The sequence below is a fragment of the Apium graveolens genome, chromosome 7, assembly GCF_009905375.1.
Source record: "Apium graveolens cultivar Ventura chromosome 7, ASM990537v1, whole genome shotgun sequence".
Classification (NCBI taxonomy): Eukaryota; Viridiplantae; Streptophyta; class Magnoliopsida; order Apiales; family Apiaceae; genus Apium; species Apium graveolens.
Window position 1 is genome coordinate 75,234,403 of NC_133653.1, and position 20,398 is coordinate 75,254,800.

The window sequence follows — 20,398 nt, forward strand, 5'->3', positions numbered from 1 at the left end:
GTCTTTAATAATGAAGTCTACTATAGAATAAATTTATACAAGAGTCCACCTCAACTGCTTGTGCTCATTTTATGCATCTTTTGAAATTCCTTTTTACAGGGGCTTCTCAGTGTAAGTGAGTCACAACTGCTAACAGAATTTATGCTATTATCAGAGTATTTCTCCAGTAATCAGAGAATGTGAAAAGTCACCAAGAAAAATTTATTTGCTTTTCTAATGCTTATAACTTAATACCAGCAATGCACTTGGGTCTTCCCTTCCACATATTTAGTCTAGATCTCAAAGGAATACCTGACTTCAATTTTCTTTTCTTTTCTTTTCTTTTGATAAGTGAGGCTTATCAAGCATGTGGTTCATCCTTAAGATTTACTGACATCAGAATTTGACAAATGAGAAGCAAGAATCTAGTCTGTGACTTAGTAATAAGATACACAAAGTAAATTTGACTAAGCTCAAAATCAGAATTTGCTTGTGTTAATGAATTTCCACATAAACAACTAATTCAAACATGGGATTTCTAGTATGATAAAGACTACCAGGTCAGCATCTAGCACAGTAATCCTCATTGGATTGAATAGTCACAGAATATTCAAAACACTATCAGAGTATATAGATCCACATCAGATAACAATCAGTATTTAATGTATTACTATTTAAGCACAGTTTACATGGAGATAAGACAATCTGTAAACACTAATCATAAAGTCTGATGCATGAGAACAAAAACTAAGCAGATTTTGAGAAAGAACCTAAAACCATTCCAAGTTCATTTACCAATCTTGTTAAAGTAGCTTCATATAGTGGTTTTGTGAAGATATCTGCTAGTTGTTTATCTGTTAGAACAAAATGCAATTCCACTATACCTTCCATCACATATTCCCTTATGAAATGGTGTCTAATGCTGATGTGCTTTATCATTAAGTGTTGTACTGGATTACTTGTCAATAGCACTTTGATTATCACAGTAAATAGGTATTTTAGAAAATTCTAACCCATAATCCAGTAATTGATTCTTCATCCAAAGAATCTGTGCACAACAGCTTCCTGCAGCAATATATTCTACTTCTGTAGTTGATATGGAAATTGATTTCTGTTTCTTGCTAAACCAAGAAACCAATCTGCCTCCAAGAAATTGGCAGCTTCCACTAGTGCTTTTCCTGTCTATTTTGCATTCTGCATCTGAGTATTCTATTAGCTTAAATTCTGATTCTCTAGGATACCACAATCCTAGATCAGCTGTACCTTTGAGGTACTTTAAAATTCTTTTCACAGCTATTAGATGAGGTTTTCTTGGATCAGCCTGAAATCTTGCACAAAGACAGGTAGCATACACGATATCAGGTCTACTTGCAGTTAAATAGAGTAAAGAGCTAATCATAACTCTGTAGTTAGTAATATCTATTGATGAACCAGTATTTTTATCTAACTTGGTTGCAGTGGCCATAAGAGTGGATGCAGTTGAACAATCTTGCATTCTAAATTTCTTGAGTAAATTTCTAGTGTACTTAGATTGACAGATAAAAGTACCTTCTTCATTTTGTTTGACTTGAAGTCCCATAAAATAGCTAAGTTCTCCCATCATACTCATTTGATATCTTGACTGCATTAGCTTTGCAAACCTTTCACAGAGTTTGGCATTTATAGAACCAAATATGATATCATCAACATATATATGTACCAAAAGTAAGTCTTTTCCATGGTTGAGGTAGAACAGTGTTTTATCAATTGTACCTCTGTGAAATCCACTTTCCAAAAGGAATTGAGTTAAAGTCTCATACCATGCTTTTGGAGCTTGCTTAAGGCCATAAAGTGCTTTGTTAAGTCTGTAGACATGATTTGGAAATTTTGGATCTACAAATCCTGGAGGTTGTTCAACATATACCTCTTCTTCCAATTCTCCATTGAGAAAAGCACTTTTCACATCCATTTGAAAGACTTTGAACTTTTTGTGAGCAGCATAAGCCAAAAAGATTCTTATGGCTTCCAAACTAGCAACTGGTGCAAATGTTTCATCATAATCAATACCCTCCTTTTGAGAGTAGCCTTTAGCAACTAGCCTTACTTTGTTTCTTGTAATTATGCCATCACTGTCATTTTTGTTTCTGAACACCCATTTTGTGCCAATAATTGATCTATTCTTTGGTCTTGGCACTAGGGTCCAGACTTTATTTCTTTCAAATTCATTTAACTCTTCCTACATTGCTTGCACCCAATCAGCATCTTGAAGAGCTTCTTCCATTTTCTTTGGTTCAGTATGAGACAGAAAGGAATGATAGAGACATTCATTTGATGTTGCAGTTCTAGTTCTGAAACCTGATTCAGGATCTCAATAATTAAGTCAGGTGTATGTGTCTTAGTCCACTTCCTTGCAGATGGAAGTTGTTCTCTAGAACTGGATCCTCCCCCATGATCCATGGTGTCTCCATCAACATTTTCTGATACTCCCCATGTAGTTATGCTCTCTGAGACTTCAGAATTTGAGTTGGATCCTTCAGGATTTGAAGAATCAGAGTTTCCAAAATTATCAGAATTTGGCTCATCAGAACTTGATGAATCATAACTTGAAGAGCCAGTGACGGGTTCTGATGCTTCTTGAGAGTCTTGAGTTGTGGTAGGATCTTCAGCTTGCTCCCCCTGAACAGGTGCATTTTCCCTTGGAGTAGTTACCATAATTTCAATGACATCAGAACTTAACCCGTCAGAACTTACAGGATCAGGATTTAAGCCATCAGAATTTATAGAATCAGAATTTAAATCTTCATTTTCAAATCTCAGCTGATCATGATCATTGAAATCTTCAAGTCCAGTAATATTTTTATCATCAAAAGATATATTGATAGATTCCATGACAACCCTTGTTCTTAAATTGTAGACTCTGAAGGCTTTTATGGAAAGTGGATATCCAACAAAATTCCTTCATCAGCTTTTAGATCAAATTTTGACAGGTGTTCAGGATGAGTCTTAAGGACAAAACACTTACATCCAAAATGCATGAAAGTATTTCAGATTTGGCTTCTTTTTCTTCACCATCTCATATGGTGTTTTTCCATGCTTGTTTAGGAGTGTAGCATTCTGTGTAAAACAAGCAGTCTGCACAACTTTAGCCCAAAAGTAGGTTGGCAGCTTTGCTTCATCAAGCATAGTTCGTGCAGCTTCAATGAGAGTCCTGTTCTTTCTTTCTACAACTCCATTTTTCTGTGGAGTTCCAGGTGCAGAAAATTCCTGCTTAATTCCATGCTCTTTGCAGAACTCTTCCATGATTGAATTCTTGAACTCAGTGTCATTATCACTTCTTATTATTTTAACAGAATCTTTGACCAATTTATCCGGCTGTCTGACATGATCAGTTAGAGTAGATGTAGTTTCATTCTTCTTGTGCAAGAAATATACCCAAGTGTATCTTGTGAACGCATCCACTATAACCATAACATATTGCTTCTTTGCAATTGACATGACATTTACTGGACCAAATAGATCAACATGCAGTAAGTGATAAGACTCAAGAATTGAGGATTCAGTTTTGCTCTTGAATGAAGATTTTCTTTATTTTTCCTTTTGACATGAATCACAAAGGCCATCAAGAGCAAATACTGATTTTGGCAGTCCTATCATAAGATCTTTCTTTACTAGCTCATTTATGTTGTTGAAATTTAAATGAGAGAGTCTCTTGTGCCAATTCCAGCTTTCTTCAATTGATGTTCTACTCAACAGACAGATTGCAGAGCCATCAGAGTTTGTTGAAAGTCTGGCTTCATAAATGTTACCATGCCTGTAACCTTTCAGAACTACTTTGCCTGTAGAATTACTTATAACTTTACAGTATTCTTCAAAGAAATCCTAATGATAACCTCTGTCGCAGATTTGACTCACACTTAGCAGATTGTGTTTAAGTCCTGAGACAAGAGCTACTGATTCAATGATGACATTCCCAAGATTGATATTGCCATATCCCAGAGTTTTTCCCATATTGCCATCTCCATAAGAAACTCATGGGCCAGCTTTCTCTACAAAGTCTGATAGCAGGGCTTTATTTCCAATCATATGTCTTGAACATCCACTGTCCAGAACTAGGATGTTTTTCATGTTGCCCTGCATTACAAAGACCACTATTGGTTAGTTTGAAGGACCCAGACTGTAACACCCCCAAATCCGGGGTCGGGGATCCGGGTTGTCACGAGTTCCATTTCCCTTAATAACACCCAATCTTAATAATTAATCAACTACTCTGTACTGTGACCCCACAATAAACACACACACCACAAGTTATAGTCTCAGAGATGATCATCCAAAAAAAATCACAAGTCATTTTATTCCACAATTACATGCCAATACACCTTAAACATGTTTCTAAATAAATTTACATTTCTCTGCCATTATTACAACTCATAATATACATAAGTCTGGTACATCATTAGTTGAAAGCTTAGCCTATTGGTAATTTATACCTCAGCTACAGCGGCCTCAACGCTTCCAGAAAGCTGCGGAACGTTTCCTATCCGCTTGTGAATTGGGAGCTTGGTCCTGTTCATCTTATCTATCTGATGTTGTGTGATGAAAGAAGAAAGCAAGGGTGAGCAACAAGCCCACCAAAAATAATATGTATAATGATTAACAATATATGAGCCTTCTCATAGTACTCATGAAAGTCTTGGTCAAAAGAAATGAACCAAGTTGATATTTAATGCGATGAAGTCGCAAAATATTCAGTATATATGTATACATATATACTTTTCAAAATATTGGAAGTCCTCTTCCATGCATAATACACACAGAGTTCCAGTGTATAACTGTATAAAAATACCGTTGCAAGGTGATCTCATATATCTAACCTTGTCTTAACGTTTTTCTGAAAATCTTTGTCATGCATAAGATAATCATTTACCAGATATAAGTTTAAAAGATGAAGTTACAAGATACTCCAATATACTTATATCTTTTCCAAATACTTCTTGAACTACCACCGTTCAAGTTATAATTAGTTCAAAAGTTCATCACATAGATGAGACTACAAGATAATACTTGAATAGATTCAACCTTTAAAATATCATCAAAATAAAATGAAGTTATGAGATACTTCATTTGATGCAAACATCATTTTGAAAACTTGACCCTGCCAACACTCAACAATCGCCCAACCGTAGCCTTTCTATCGAAGTGCTCTGGGTAGTGTTGCAGAAATATCCAATTGGATGATGAACTCATTACGGGAGTTTGTCGCGCCAGGAAGACCACTTACGATGATCAGTCGTAGTAGTGCAACCCCACCATTTTCTACATGTAGAGGAGAACCTGTCGGATTTACTTGTCAACCGAACACTGAACTCCTAAGGAATGGACCGCCTTAGCGGAACTTCCAGGCCATTTGGGCCAATATAATAAGGCTGGGTCGGCGCCACTCGACCACTTACGCCACTCCTAGTTCAGATGAAATCCATGACTCTGAAACGTAAAGCTCGTTCCCACTTTCCCCAAGTAGAAACTTGTTCATACGTCTCCACCAAGAAGTCGTATCTAGTTGAAAAGGAAAACTCACCGATATTTCCCAGGCGATGCCTGTTAATGGATTAACTTGTTCCAAGAATTTTACTTCCCGAGTGTTGGGTAATTAATCAAAAACTCTTTTATCAAGACAACAACCTTGTTGCAAATATAAAATACACCACAGAGTCGGATCCCTCCGGTTTTGAGCGATTATTTAAATCCCCTTTTTAAAAGGAAGATCTTAAATATAAAAATGAGTTTTGGGATCCGCTCTAACTTTTGAAAATCATTTTAAAGACTTGAAAACACTTTAAAGAGTGTTTGGAATAATGCTGATTTAATAAAGTAAATCAGTCTCAATATAAAGAAATATCTGAATATTATTATTTAAATAATATTCCCATAAAGAATAATTGAGGTAGAAGTTGAAAAACTTATACTTGAAATGAATAGTAAATAATCAAAGATATACTTATACGAAAGTAATATCTTTATTTGAATATCAAAAGTAAGTTTGATTATCGAACCTTATTCTTTAATAAAATAAAGAATATTAATAAATAATAAGCGGAGTCATAATACCTCGAATGAATATTATAAATAATATTCATTAAATAAAATAAAGGAGTCATACATCCTCAAATGAATATCCAAGTAATATTCAATAAATAATATAAAGGAGTCATAAGTCCTCGAATGAATATTCAAGATAATATTCATTAATAAAATAAAGTTATCGAATAAACCTTATTCGATTAATAGTTTTGAAAACTATAACCATATATATATAATTATATATATATATATAAAATCTACTCGGGATCCTCGACTCCCGGTTTTAGAAAATGTTTTCACCTTAGGGTCCCTATACTAAGGGTATATGCAAATTACCGCTATTCTCTAGCATAGGTATTATCAACTGAACCAACAGATATATATGGCAAGAATATGAAACAGGCATGCATATGTACCATATCACGTGCTACAATATATCGCAAGAATTTGCTAATATAACCATCATGCATCTATTACAAGATAATGCATATACAAGTGTATACATCACAACAACAATATAACGGATAGAAAACTTGCCTGAGCGACTGGGGATTACAATGGCTCGGGACGAGTCTGGTAACCTATAAACAACAAGTAAGTTGGAATTAAACCAAAGTCACTTGTAAATCTATACTTTAACCAACTTAGACTCTAACGCTCGTTTTGCGCTTACTGATTCTCTTAAGTCACTCGAGTACCCTCGGCTCCACCATTTTTAATAAATTAATCATTACGAGTTTTAAGGCGATTCTTTCACGAGTACCTTACCAACTGCCTAATCCACTTAACAAAATTGTTTCATACTCCAATTAGTCATTTAAGGTCCTTTACCAAGGTTTCAAAGTAAGGCGAGGGGAAAAGTTTCGTTCGCGAAACACCGCTACTTAAAACGGTCGTTTCTCCTAAACCGTACATCGGAATTAAACGAACTACATATCAAAACGAAGCTCGTAACATGAACTATCTAAACATGGCAATGGTAATAATCTAGCAGTGAGTTCTCGGGTCCTAATGTTAAGAATAAAAACAGCCTAAAGTAAATCGGACATTATGACGACTATGTTTACGCGATTTCCCAATTTTATACCCTTCCAATTCAACCCATAATCAAGCCACAATCACATCCCAATCCAAACTCCATCCATACCACATCATAACAGCCCCAATCAATTCAATATTAACATTTATACTTATGCTTAAGCTTGAATTTAACTGTACCTAAGTTCTTTTAACCAAAACAACAAGATTCACCATCCATTTCACTACCACTCCAACCCAAATTCTAAACCAACAAGCATTAAGCTACTATATCACCATAACAACTAAAATCATCCTATTTAACAAAGTAAAGCTAGGGTTTGGAGATGATATACCTTCCTTGAAGTGGTGTGAGTAGCTAGGAAGCCTTAAGAAGCCTTGAGATGACTTAGGGATGCTTGGATCTTAAAGGAAAAACAAGAAAATCAAGTTAAAATTCTTGAAGTCACTATTCATTGTCTTCTTCATTGATTTCTTGAAGAAGATTGTGATTGATTTGGAGGCTTAAACTCATAGAATAGCCATAACTATGCATAAGGAATACTAGGGAATTATCTTACCAATTTAAGAAGCCTTGAACTTGGATTTTGAAAATTCTTTTATTTGAAATAGTAAAAAGCCGAGAGTAAAGCTTGGAGAAGATGAAATTTTTTGTGTTTTTGTTTTGATTTGTTTTGGTTGGTTGCTTATTTGATTTGTTTTAGGTTAATTACCAAATTAACCTTGGTTTTGTGTGGTTAATATTCCACCACATTTCCTTCCTTCTTATGTCATGCTTGCATCACTTTGTGATGTCATCATCCCTCCTTTGTCCTCTTTTTATTGGTTGGATAACATCATCCCCATTAATCTCTTTGATTAGCTTCTAATTGTTTGCCTAATGACCGCTGATTTGTTATACGGTTCGCTTAACTTTCGTTTTCGTTTATCATTTGAGGGATCATACCCGGGATCTTATTACTTAGGTTCCCTTAACCTTTCTCAATATATTATATTACTTTTATGACCCTCTCTTATAATCCTTTAATTTAAATCCTTTTTATCCTGTTACCTTATACTCAATTCTTTCTGTATCTAGTGGATTTCCGGGAAAAATCAAAGTGTTCGGAATTGGATTCTGACGATCTTTACATACATTTATATACCATATAGAGTACTAATAAAATCTCAGAATATCCATACCAGAAACCCTACATAGTGTGGCATGAAAATTTTTCTCATTCAGCATAATCTGCAAAATCACTATTCATAAGGGTTTCAAAAAATTTCCAAAAATTAGGGTTATTACAGTCTCCCCTCCTTAAAAGGATTCCGTCCCAGAATCAGATAGAAAATGAATAGGGATACTCTCTTAGCATTGCACTTTCTAACTCTCGAGTAAATTTTCCCACATTGTGGTCCCACCACCAAACTCTGCCTAGTTTGATAATCCTTCTCCTAAGCACTTGTTCCTTTTCACTTTATAACCCTTCCTGGTTGCTCCATATAGGTTACGTCGGGTTGCGTGGCTATGTGCTCATATGCCCCTATTTGTCTGGCATCCGAATTACACTTCCTTAACATTGATACGTGAAACACGTTATGACTTGATACATGTTCTGGGGTAAGGCTAGCTCATATGCTATCCTCCCAATACTTCTTAATATATCCAAAGGTCCAACAATTGGTGGACTTAGCTTTCTTTCTTTCCGAATCTCATTAACCCCTTCCAAGGGAATACCTATAACAACACTAGGTCCCCTACTTCCCATTCCTTGTCCTTTCGTGTCAAATCAACATACTTCTTATGTCCATCTTGGGCTACTACCAGCCGTCCTCTGATTAAATCTATTAAATCCTTGGTCCTTTGGACCACTGCTGGTCCGAGTATCTTGCGCTCTACAACTTCATCCTAACATAAGGGGGATCGACATTGTCTTCCCTCAAAAATCTCATAAGACGACATCTCGATACCTGACATACGATCTATTGTCGTAAGATAACTCAATCCGCGTTAAGTGATCATTCCAATTTCTTTCAAGTCTATTGCACAGACTCTCATTATAGCTTCTAGCATTATAGATTTTGCTTCTCACTACCCATCCTTTTCCAGTTCGTAGTCGCTACTACCTTCCGTTCCTAATATTATACTGGTTATACTTTTGCTCGTTAGCGTTCTATAACCTTTTAATAACCACGTCAACCTTAGTATCACGAATGTGTTTCCATTCCGAATACTACCACAACTTTATTACTCCTTTTTCAGTTGTTTCTATTTTCCAAAATTTGATCAATCATATAGAAGTAAAGGAATTTGTTGAGAGATCACTATGATCATGAACATTTGTTATATCGCATAGTTAGTACAGAAGGTGGCCAGCCTTTAGTACTTGACAAGCAATTAAACAACATGTGGTATCCTACTAGGCTTCTATCACAAAGATAGATAGTCATTCGGCAATACCTCCCCTTCTTGAAGGGTTGTTCTTCTCAGCTTACATGAAATGAAAAGAAGAGAAAAGAACGAACTGAAGAGAATTGTATATATGTAAAAAAAAATATTGCCATAAAATATCTGGCTTGGAATCTACCTCTGAACTATAGAGGTTTGTCATAGGAGAACAAAACATATATGTATTTATATCAACATCAAGTATTATAGCAACGTATTTCACATGCTTAAATATTTTTGCTATTCCGTCCATCATTCTATGGACCCATGCTCTTCCTCGAGCTTATACACAATCACCTTTGAAACTCCCTCGACATTGAAAATCGAATCTGGGATCTCATTCTAGACATCATCGTTACTAGAATTCTATGCTTGCATCGCAACCTTCCTCGTATAGTAATACGACTCTCTATTGATAAGAAGGAATAAATATTCAATAGGTAGATACTCTACTTAATTAGTCTATCAATGATAATTTATACACTACCACGACCCGATTAGTGGTACTTAATCTCAACATCCATTCCAATACAACTCTCATGGTTGTAATCAGCTCATTACTCGCAGAATCATTGCTGCCTTACTATGGTCCACCACTGACCTACTGTCATCATTCACTTTCCACGAAATCTTAATATCTAACCATACGGAGACCATACATGTTGTATAGAATACTTCTAAGGAGTTAACATAACCACCAATCATAATTCATGAAGAACACTCCAGATCCTGATGTACATTCATGACATGAAGCAGATAAAATTGCAGAAGAGTTTCAATCAAAGCAACGATAGCAGGTTAATACCATTCTTAATCATATGCCTTCAATAGAAGACTTAACTCAAAGGTTCATTTAGTCCTTTTTGAAACATGGTCCTGGATTATTCTCAAGATAGGACCTTCTAAGATAGATAGCCCGCTCATGGCGATTACACGAATTAAACCTTTACCAACTACTATTACGGTTGGGTATTGCACAGTCATCAAAAGGAATGTCAATCTTCCAAACCATAATACAACCTTCATAGCTTTAACCATCATCACTGTATTCCTTTGGCACACGCGCCTATAATTATCCTCTTACCTTTAAAGTGTCGGCCACCTCTTTGGCCTTTCCTGATAGTAAAATTTCCTTACAGTCAATGTCATTTTAACCACCTCCAAATAAATTTTCTACCTCATTTCAATCACAGCTTATGTGAAGATGTTTTCCTTAAAATCTGATGAGTAAAAAAAAATCACTATTTTTCATAAGTTATTGCCTCAGTCTTGAGAGGTTAATCACTATCGCGACTGACTCTCGATCGTACTTAGAACATCTTTTATCTTAGGTCCTAATTGCCCTGAACAATTTCGACCTTTACTGGTTTGATCCATACTTTCTCGTGGTTTAACACGTGCCCCAATTGGCATCATTATAATTACGCCATATTTCCTTTATCAACATTTCTATTCTTGAGAATTTTGAATATTACCTTTCTCCTTGTAAAACCTCTAAGGTTATCCTTCAATCGTTCCTCCTGTATTCCCTAGATACAGGGCATATCAAAATACCATTTACTACTACTAGAACCATTGTCTATACACTTCTGAAAAATTACTCCACTGATCCTTAAAGGTTGTTATTACCTTAATCCTTTCCAATTCATACTGTCAAAACTCATACTATCCCTATTAAGGGTGAAATGCCAACCTGTATGCATTCCCCTAGGATTCGTTTTAAGTTACCGATGTTCTATCCTTAATTTCACCTTTAAAAAGGTACATGCATCCTTTCATGGATAAATCCAGTCATATATCCCTGATAAGGGTGTCTTATTCAAGCATTCCCACCTCGATAGTATATGCCTAATTTCACAATAACATATGTATTCAAAATGAGGTCAATCAATATGGCCTCCAAAAGATAACAACGGTTATCCGCTTTTCTTGCCTAATTTGGTAACGATAACAAGGATGTTCTGGAAGATATTGGTCGTGTTCAACGTGAACCTCTTCTTAATAATTCCTTATTTACTTTTGTTGTTTATCTCAACAGTCACCTCAATGTTGGGATATCTTTCATACCTGGCGTCTCCCTTTCTGGGTATCAAGCCACCGGTCTTACACTTCACATTCTTGAGGGTCACTTCCTTCATCCAATTTTCCTAATTTCTTACTTCCCTGTCTCCTCAGTCTATCCGCGTCTCATTATTTATCCTTCGAATTATCTCAAGGTTTCCTCGAATCCTCCCAACTTACAGGTTATAAAATATATGTATCTCTTATGCCTTCAACCATCAATTTTAACTCATGGTGAATCACCCTCATCCTGACGATTACATACTTTTCTATTTCTATTGCTACGAGTCTTTAGGGTTTCCTCATACCCAACTTCCTTATCATTCCTCAAACTCTATTGCCTTTATATTCCTTTCCACTTCAGTTTCTTTTTATTTTCCTTTCTCTTATCATTATTTCATGAACCAACCCAACATAAGCATCGATTTCAAACATCCCGTCATTCTGGATTCGTGTCCTCAGAATGAATCTTGACAAATTTTACAACTTAGATTCATAATTCATCATACTCGTCTGCCTTTGTTCTGGCTCTAAAGCTTTTACACTATCTCCATAACCTTGGGAAGTACTTTCCTGAAAATAATTGACTGAACTTAAATCAGTTTATTATAATCTCTTGCTCCGTGCCTTCCTTGGTCTTTCACCAGAGGGTGGTCTCTCTCTTAGGAGGGTAAGTGACAAAAATAGTCTTTTGTGGTTCGTCAATCATTTAGAATCTCAAATGATTCCTATATTTCCTTTAGTCAGGCTCTTGCCTCGACTGGGTCAACTTGTTCCTTGGAACACTGAGAGCTTAGCAATTTAAGGGTCCTGAAAGAATTTCCCACTACATTGTTTCCCTCAAGGTGGTGGTTGGGAGTAAAGTATAAGTTCTGTTTAGACAGGTCCATGAATTTCCGTATAGGAGTACCGTCTCGGGTCTCCTTATCTCGCTCAACTTTTGCTTTCTTAGTCTAATTATTTCTTCCTACTCCCCATAATTAGGGTCATCTTTTAATTTAAAATCCTCATTTTCCACTTTATTATATTCCGGGTTCTTTATATCTTAATTGCGACCTCCCTGATTATCACATTCAAGGTTTGCCCCTAATCTTATTCCTTGTGGGGGCATATTACTTGGAAAATTTTGAGAATCTCCGGATATTTGTCTTACTTACTTTAATTAAGTCTTCCCCTCGTTTAGTCCTTGCACGATTGCAAATTATGAATTCTTAAGTTCGATAAACTTCATGACACTCTCTTAAGTGTTAATAGTGCAATTAACAATGTGATCTTATCACAAACAAACTGATCTGAACTGAAATTAACGGATATATACATAACCATTTGTTCGAGGGTACAACAACTGAGCATATTAAAGAGAATTACATCATTTGATCTGATCGCTTATAACCCAAAAGTACTACCATAGATAATCATCTAGTCATTAAAACCAATCATCCATAACTTAGGCTAATCCTCCAAAAGCGGTGCTGCATGAAATTCTTGTCAGATTGTTTAGACTCTGCACACTATTATGGATCAAGAAATGCGGGCACGCACGACATCCCTAACCTGCTCCATTAAAGCGGTGATGAGGTCTAGGATAGTTGCAAGTAGAGCTGGATCAATCTGACCCTCAAGATGGCCTCTAGCTGTAACACCGGTGGTAGCCTCAATCCTTTCCATGCTATGAGCTAATCCTGCCGGAAGTACCCCGCCCTCAATCCTTGGTACAGTAAGTCGATCCAACAGATCACTCCTAACATTACGGGCCTCAGACAGGCCACCCAAAGTCATGTGATAATTGGCGATAAGAGAAGCCTGAGTGGTAGCATCTAGCAGTCCATGGGGTGCAGGTGGCGCAGACCCAGGAGATCCAAACGGATAACCAAGCACGGTATCAGGTGACAATGGTGCAGGAGATAAAGGTGGCATTTCCTCAGTATGTGCTGGGCTCTGTACAGGGGAGGGAACAGGAATTGGTGGAACCTCATGGATGTCTACAGAAACCTCTGGAAGAGGGTCTGATACTGGTATAATTGGGGTTGTGGAAGGCCCCACTCCTTCTGCCCTCATTAACCTTTGTGCCCTAGGTAACTTTTCATCCTCTAGTGCCACCCTTGCGGCCATTCTTGCTCTGGTAGTCGCCCTGACTACGGTCATCAATTCCTCAGCGGTCCTCTCTTCATTCTCATCAGGATCCTCCATGAGATCCTCCTCAGCCACAATCCTTTCCGGAATAACATCCTCAACTGCAACATTCTCAATATGAATCTCATCCGGTCCCTCATTAGGGTACTCCATCAGATTCACAATTTGATCTCCAACTTGTAATAAAACATCCTCATGCTGATGCTCCTGAACCTCAGGGTTCGGTGCCCCGCTGCCTTATACGAGAACGAACTATGTTACAATCATGATTTTCATAAGGGTTCCCATAAGGGTTTTAACTGTCAGTACTACGTTAGGTAGCCCAACTATGAACTTGGCAAGAGTTCTTATTATCTTAGTGAACTTATTATCTTAACGTCACATCATCTCTGAGGTTTATAACGCTTAGCTCTGATACCACTTCTGTAACACCCCCAAATCCGGGGTCGGGGATCCGGGTTGTCACGAGTTCCATTTCCCTTAATAACACCCAATCTTAATAATTAATCAACTACTCTGTACTGTGACCCCACAATAAACACACACACCACAAGTTATAGTCTCAGAGATGATCATCCAAAAAAAATCACAAGTCGTTTTATTCCACAATTACATGCCAATACACCTTAAACAGGTTTCTGAATAAATTTACATTTATCTGCCATTATTACAACTAATAATATACATAAGTCTGGTACATCATTAGTTGAAAACTTAGCCTATTGGTAATTTCTACCTCAGCTACAGCGGCCTCAACGCTTCCAGAAAGCTGCGGAACGTTTCCTATCCGCTTGCGAATTGGGAGCTTGGTCCTGTTCATCTTATCTATCTGATGTTGTGTGATGAAAGAAGAAAGCAAGGGTGAGCAACAAGCCCACCAAAAATAATATGTATAATGATTAACAATATATGAGCCTTCTCATAGTACTCATGAAAGTCTTGGTCAAAAGAAATGAACCAAGTTGATATCTTAATGCGATGAAGTCGCAAAATATTCAGTATATATATATACATATATACTTTTCAAAATATTGGAAGTCCTCTTTCATGCATTATACACACAGAGTTCCAGTGTATAACTGTATAAAAATACTGTTGCAAGGTGATCTCATATATCTAACCTTGTCTCAACGTTTTTCTGAAAATCTTTGTCATGCATAAGATAATCATTTACTAGATATAAGTTTAAAAGATAAAGTTACAAGATACTCCAATATACTTATATCTTTTCCAAATACTTCTTGAACTACCACCGTTCAAGTTATAATTAGTTCAAAAGTTCATCACATAGATGAGACTACAAGATAATACTTGAATAGATTCAACCTTTAAAATATCATCAAAATAAAATGAAGTTATGAGATACTTCATTTGATGCAAACATCATTTTGAAAACTTGACACTGCCAACACTCAACAATCGCCCAACCGTAGCCTTTCTATCGAAGTGCTCTGGGTAGTGTTGCAGAAATATCCAATTGGATGATGAACTCATTACGGGAGTTTGTCGCGCCAGGAAGACCACTTACGATGATCAGTCGTAGTAGTGCAACCCCACCATTTTCTACATGTAGAGGAGAACCTGTCGGATTTACTTGTCAACCGAACACTGAACTCCTAAGGAATGGACCGCCTTAGCGGAACTTCCAGGCCATTTGGGCCAATATAATAAGGCTGGGCCGGTGCCACTCGACCACTTACGCCACTCCTAGTTCAGATGAAATCCATGACTCTGAAACGTAAAGCTCGTTCCCACTTTCCCCAAGTAGAAACTTGTTGATACGGCTCCACCAAGAAGTCGTATCTAGTTGGAAAGGAAAACTCACCGATATTTCCCAGGCGATGCCTGTTAATGGATTAACTTGTTCCAAAAATTTTACTTCCCGAGTGTTGGGTAAGTAATCAAAAACTCTTTTATCAAGACAACAACCTTGTTGCAAATATAAAATACACCACAGAGCCGGATCCCTCCGGTTTTGAGCGAGTATTTAAATCCCCTTTTTAAAAGGAAGATCTTAAATATAAAAATGAGTTTTGGGATCCGCTCTAACTTTTGAAAATCATTTTAAAGACTTGAAAACACTTTAAAGAGTGTTTGGAATAATGCTGATTTAATAAAGTAAATCAATCTCAATATAAAGAAATATCTGAATATTATTATTTAAATAATATTCCCATAAAGAATAATTGAGGTAGAAGTTGGAAAACTTATACTTGAAATGAATAGTAAATAATCAAAGATATACTTATACGAAAGTAATATCTTTCTTTGAATATCAAAAGTAAGTTTGATTATCGAACCTTATTCTTTAATAAAATAAAGAATATTAATAAATAATAAGCGGAGTCATAATACCTCGAATGAATATTATAAATAATATTCATTAAATAAAATAAAGGAGTCATACATCCTCAAATGAATATCCAAGTAATATTCAATAAATAATATAAAGGAGTCATAAGTCCTCGAATGAATATTCAAGATAATATTCATTAATAAAATAAAGTTATCGAATAAACCTTATTCGATTAATAGTTTTGAAAACTATAACCATATATATATATAATTATATATATATAAAATCTACTCGGGATCCTCGACTCCCGGTTTTAGAAAATGTTTTCACCTTTGGGTCCCTATACTAAGGGTATATGCAAATTACCGCTATTCTCTAGCATAGGTATTATCAACTAAACCAACAGATATATATGGCAAGAATACGAAACAGGCATGCATATGTACCATATCACATGCTACAATATATCGCAAGAATTTGCTAATATAACCATCATGCATCTATTACAAGATAATGCATATACAAGTGTATACATCACAACAATAGTATAACGGATAGAAAACTTGTCTGAGCGACTGGGGATTACAATGGCTCGGGACGAGTCTGGTAACCTATAAACAACAAGTAAGTTGGAATTAAACCAAAGTCACTTGTAAATCTATACTTTAACCAACTTAGACTCTAACGCTCGTTTTGCGCTTACTGATTCTCTTAAGTCACTCGATTACCCTCGGCTCCACCATTTTTAATAAATTAATCATTACGAGTTTTAAGGCGATTCTTTCGCGAGTACCTTACCAACTGCCTAATCCACTTAACACAATTGTTTCATACTCCAATTAGTCATTTAAGGTCCTTTACCAAGGTTTCAAAGTAAGGCGAGGGGAAAAGTTTCATTCGCGAAACGCCGTTACTTAAAATGGTCGTTTCTCCTAAACCGTACATCGGAATTAAACGAACTACATATCAAAACGAAGCTCGTAACATGAACTATCTAAACATGGCAATGGTCATAATCTAGCATTGAGTTCTCGGGTCCTAATGTTAAGAATAAAAACAGCCTAAAGTAAATCGGACATTACGACGGCTATGTTTACGCGATTTCCCAATTTTATACCCTTCCAATTCAACCCATAATCAAGCCACAATCACATCCCAATCCAAACTCCATCCATACCACATCATAACAGCCCCAATAAATTCAATATTAACATTTACACTTATGCTTAAGCTTGAATTTAACTATACCTAAGTTCTTTTAACCAAAACAACAAGATTCACCATCCATTTCACTACCACTCCAACCCAAATTCTAAACCAACAAGCATTAAGCTACTATATCACCATAACAACTAAAATCATCCTATTTAACAAAGTAAAGCTAGGGTTTGGAGATGATATACCTTCCTTGAAGTGGTGTGAGTAGCTAGGAAGCCTTAAGAAGCCTTGAGATGACTTAGGGATGCTTGGATCTTAAAGGAAAAACAAGAAAATCAAGTTAAAATTCTTGAAGTCACTATTCATTGTCTTCTTCATTGATTTCTTGAAGAAGATTGTGAATGATTTGGAGGCTTAAACTCATAGAATAACCATAACTATGCATAAGGAATACTAGGGAATTATCTTACCAATTTAGGAAGCCTTGAACTTGGATTTTGAAAATTCTTTTCTTTGAAATAGTAAAAAGCCGAGAGCAAAGCTTGGAGAAGATGAAATTTTTTGTGTTTTTTTTTATTTGTTTTGGTTGGTTGCTTATTTGATTTGTTTTAGGTTAATTACCAAATTAACCTTGGTTTTGTGTGGTTAATATTCCACCACATTTCCTTCCTTCTTATGTCATGCTTGCATCACTTTGTGATGTCATCATCCCTCCTTTGTCCTCTTTCTATTGGTTGGATAACATCATCCCCACTAATCTCTTTGATTAGCTTCTAATTGTTTGCCTAATGACCGCTGATATGTTATACGGTTCGCTTAACTTTCGTTTTCGTTTATCGTTTGAGGGATCATACCCGGGATCTTATTACTTAGGTTCCCTTAACCTTTCTCAATATATTATATTCCTTTTATGACCCTCTCTTATAATCCTTTAATTGAAATCCTTTTTATCCTGTTACCTTATACTCAATTCTTTCTGTATCTAGTGGATTTCCGGGAAAAATCAAAGTGTTCGGAATTGGATCCTGACGATCTTTACATACACTTATATACCATATAGAGTACTAATAAAATCTCAGAATATCCATACCAGAACCCCTACATAGTGTGGCATGAAAAGTTTTCTCATTCAGCATAATCTGCAAAATCACTATTCATAAGGGTTTCAAAAAAATTCCAAAAATTGGGGTTATTACACAGACTTGGTTGGATCCTTTGGCCTTTTTAAGTTTGTTAGCATTTGCAATGGATTTAATTTCAGAGTTTATGCTAACATGCTGTTTATCAGAATTTATATCAAACTTTGCATCAGACTTTACACTAGAAGGAATAATACTAACTTTCTTCAAAGAAGGTTTTATTTGATAATAATCATAGTACAAACTATGATATTCCTTACAAGTATAAATGGAATGCCATAAACTACCATTATGAAAACAAGGATTTTGTGGTTTAAACCTAACAGACTGACTCTTAACTCCTGATTTAGGAGGTAAAGAGTTTATATATTTATTTTTCCTGCAAAAAGAAGCAAGATGGTTAGAGTTTCCACAGTTGTAACATTTCTTTCTAGGAGCATTAGGAACAGACATATAATTATTGCTTTTATTCACACCTTCCTTTCCATTCCTATTTTTCCTCACTTCTTTTACCTTGTTCACATTTCTTATCTCTTTCAGCTTATGCTTAAGCTGCTTCTTTGTCATTAAGCCTATGTTAACTTCAGCTGGTTTATCCTGTTTTAATTTATCAGAAGTTGACTTTTCTTTGACTTCTGTCCTAGACTATTTCATCTTTTCAGAATCAGACTTTATAGTTTTTGCTACAAACTTAACAGGATTTACCTTTGGCTTAGCAGTCTGTTTAAAAACAATTGGCTCAATTTACATAGTTCCTTTCTCACTTTTATCATCTCCGTAACCTAAGCCCTCTTTCCAGTTTCCACTACTTAGTATATCCCGAGTTGTTCTGCCAGAGTTAGTCCAAGTTCTGATGATCTCTCTTTCCTTTTCTAAATTAGTTTTTAGAGATTCATTCAATTTTAGTACTTCATCTTTAACATACAAAGCCTCATCTCTTTCTTTCTTAGTTTGATGAAGAAAAACTAACTCATTTTCTAAATAGTCATTTCTGTTTTTAAAAGCAAGATTTTCAGATGTTAATCTTTCACATGTTAAAGTCTGATCTCTATAACTAATGAACATGATTTTAAGATATAATCTCAATTCAGTAATATCATTAGTATGAAAAACATAAGTTGTTTGAGGTACCTTCAATTCAGCAGTTTCAGTACTGCTATCAGCATTTTCCATCAAGGCATAGTTCACCTCATTTTCAGAATCTGAAGTGTTTGTCCAACTTTTCTTCTTTGTGACAAGTGCCTTGCCTTTGTCACTTTTTCCTTTCTTGCAGTCAGGAGATATGTGGCCTCTTTCACCATAATTGTAGCATTTAACATTTGAGTTATCTCCTCTGTCAGACTTTCCTCCTTTGCCCTCAGAATTTCGGAACCCTTTCTTATCAGAACTTCCACCTTTCCTGGAAAACTTCTTGCCCTTTTTGAATTTCCTATAGGCTATCTTTGTGATACCCTTCACCATAAGAGCACACAGTTGCATCATCTCTGCATCAACATCCATTTCATGTAAACTTTCAGTTTTCGAATCATCATCATCAGAATATGATGACTCTGAATCAGACTTTATGATGAGAGCCTTTCCTTTGCCCCTCTTTGAGGCAACCACTTTAAGAGATTCCTCCTCAGCTTTAAGAGCAACTGTCCTTAACTTTCTTACATGCCTCTTGCTCCTTTAATCTATCTCAAGTTCATAAGTCTTGAGCATACCATAAATTTCATCAAGAGTAGTTTCAGTAAGGTCGGAGTTGTCTCTTATGGTAGTAGACTTCAAATCCCAATTTTCAGGAAGAGCTAAAAGGAATTTTAGATTTGAATCTTCAAGATCATATTCCTTGTCCACCAGTGACAGATCATTCAAGAGTTTGACAAACCTGTCATATAAGTCAGTTAATGACTCATCAGCTTTTGAATCAAAGTGCTCATACTCTTGAGTGAGTATAGTCTTCCTGTTCTTTTTGATTGTATCAGTTCCCTGGCATCTTGTCTCCAAAGCATCCCATATCTTCTTTTCAGTCTTGCATCCAGTTACCCTGTTTGACATGACATTATCAATGGCACTATGCAGCAAATGCCTTACCCTTGCATCCTTGGAAATAGATGAGATGTC